The sequence below is a fragment of the Eimeria necatrix genome, genomic scaffold (assembly GCF_000499385.1).
Source record: "Eimeria necatrix Houghton genomic scaffold, Enh_scaff269, whole genome shotgun sequence".
Taxonomy (NCBI): domain Eukaryota; phylum Apicomplexa; class Conoidasida; order Eucoccidiorida; family Eimeriidae; genus Eimeria; species Eimeria necatrix.
In genome coordinates, this window is record NW_013653247.1 from 32,501 (window position 1) to 35,000 (window position 2,500).

General features: G+C 58.4%; 1 protein-coding gene across 1 annotated transcript in view; it reads right to left on the reverse strand.

The window, feature by feature from the left end:
• ENH_00036620 (hypothetical protein, conserved) overlaps positions 1-2,500 on the reverse strand; it is a gene marked incomplete at both ends in the record, with an annotated part of 9,467 nt that overhangs the window by 6,640 nt on the left and 327 nt on the right. The window lies entirely within an intron of this gene.

A 2,500-nucleotide genomic window follows, 5' to 3' on the forward strand; every position in this document is an offset into this window, starting at 1 on the left:
ACACCCCAAAGCCCTCCTTCTCAAACGCGGGACTCAAGTGTGTAGTTTTGAGCTCTAGGGTTTAGGGTTTAGGGTTTAGGGTTTAGGGTTTAGGGTTTAGGGTTCAGGGTTTACCGCAGTGTGCGCAAAACAGTCGTGGCTGGGGAGCCTCCGGAAGGGCAAACGAATCAGCTGATAGCCTACGGTGTAGGATTCAGGGTTTAGGGTTTAGGGTTTAGGGTTTAGGGTTTAGGGTTTAGGGTTTAGGGTTTAGGGCCTAGGGTTTGGGACTTGGCGAGCTCTGCGGAGACACCCGGGGGGCCCCCCGGAGCTGTCGGCTCCCCTTGGGGGCCCCCAAGGAAGCAGCAGCAGCAAAATTAAAAAAGTCTAAATTGTAGTTATTGCAATTTGCTGCTGAGGGTTTTTTGCTGCTGCTGCTGCTGCTGCTGCTGCTGCTGCTGCTGCAGCTGCGGCGAATGGTCTGGCGGCTGCTTGGACTGGTCCTTTTGCTGCTGGTGCCGGGGCTGCTGCTGCTGCTGCAGCAGGCTGCAGCAGCAGCTGCTGCTGCTGCTGCTGCTGCTGCTCGGGATTCAGCGCCTTTGCATGCAGCAGCAAAAGTGTCTCCTTTTGCTTCAAGGGAGACTCCAATCATCAGGTACCTGCAAGGATTCCCCGCAGCCTTCTGCTGCTGCTGCTGCTGCTGCTGCTGCTGCTGCTGCTATGATTCTCTGGCAGCAGCCACTGCTGCAGCAGCGGCCCAAAGCATTCGCTCAACTTCTTCTTTATTAATTAAAGAAGAGAGGAAAACGCCGGCTATCCAGCAGCAGGAGCTGCAGCAGCAGCAGCAGCAGCAGCAGCAGCAGCAGGAGCCTGTGCTGCTGCTGCTGCTGCGGCTGCCCTTTCTCTCTGCAGCAAAGAAAGACACAGCCCCTGCTGCAGTTTGCTGCTGCGCTGCTGCAGCAAATGAATTTGCTGCTGCAGGCCCGCCGGGGGCCCCGGTACCCTGTTGTCCCCTGGCTGGGGGCCCCATTGGGGGGCCCCCTGGGGGCCCCCTGGGTACCCTACAGGGGGCCCCTGGGGGCCCCCTGTAGGGTCTGGGGGCCCCTGGGGGCCCCCCAGCGAGGGGCAGCAGCAAGGTTGCTAGCTCGGGGAACGGAGAAGGGCCTAGGGTGCAGCAGCAGCAGCAGCAGCAGCAGCAGCAGCAGCAGCAGCAGCGGTAACGCGTCTTGTCGCTCGGTGAAGTGGGTCGTGGGCTTTTCTTCTGCTGCGCTGCAGCAGCGGGAGCCAGCTGTAGCAGCAGCAGCAGCAGCTGCAGCAGCAGCAGCAGCAGCACCAGCAGCAGCAGCAGCGCCAGCAGCCATGAAGGCCTCGCGGTGTCTCTACGGCGTTTCTGCTGCGGACTGTCTGCCCCCAGCAGCAAAGCCAGGCTCAGCAGCAGCAGCAGCAGCAGCAACAGCTTCTGCTGCTGCTGCTGCTGCTGCTGCTGCTAGGGTCCCTGCTGCAGCACGCAGGGTGTCTCCTTTTAGGCAGCTGCTGCGGCTCACGCTGCCCTACTGGGTACTTGAGGCCCTACCTTCTGCTGCTGCTGCTGCTGCTGCTGCTGCTGCTGCTGCTTGTGCTGCTGCTGCTGCTGCTGCTGCTGCTGCTCCTTTTCTTTTTGCTGCCTCCGGGTGTCTCCTCGTCTGCTGTCCAGTTGGTGCTGCGGTGTCTCTTCTCCTTTTCTTAATTTTAATTTTAATTTTAATTTAATTTCTTTTTTAAATTTCTTTTTATTAATTTTTTAATTCTTTTTTGATTCTTTTTTAATTCCTTTATAGTTGCTTTTTGTGTCTTTTTTATGGGGCCCTTTTAGTCCCCTTCAAATCATTTTATTTCCTTTTCGTCTCCTTGTGCTGCTGCTGCTGCTGCTGTTGCTGCTGCTGCTGCTGCTGCTGCTGCTGCTGCTGCTGACCCACAGAGACTGTCCAAGGGGAGGCTGAGCCTTCTGGTGTCTGTCTCTTCCTTGGGGGGCTACGCGGCGGCGCAGCAGGCTGGAGTGGACGCAGCAGCAGCAGCAGCAGCAGCAGCAGCAGCAGCAGCAGGGCCTGCAGCAGCAGCAGCAGCAGGGGCCCCGCTGGCTGCTGCTGCTGCTGCTGTGGGGCCCATCGCGGCCCTCTTTGGAGGCGTCTTTCTCTCTTCTGCTGCTGCCAATTCTCTCAATCAAATTATTGAAAGGGACAGAGACGCAAAAATGAGTCGAACTAGAAACAGGTAGGCCAGCAGCAGCAGCAGCAGCAGCAGCAGCAGCAGCAGCAGAAGCCGCAGCAGCAGGCACAGCGCAGACACAGGTCTCGCAGACGCGGCAGCAGCAGCAGCAGCAAATGCAGGGGCCACAGCAGCAGCAGCACAGGTAGAAACAGCAAAATCCTCGGAGTAGCAGCAGCGGCAGCTCCTGAAACAGCAGCAGCAGCAGCAGCAGCAGCAGCAGCAGCAGCAGCAGCAGCAGCAGGTGTTTGTGCTGCTTTGACGCAGGCCTTTGCCA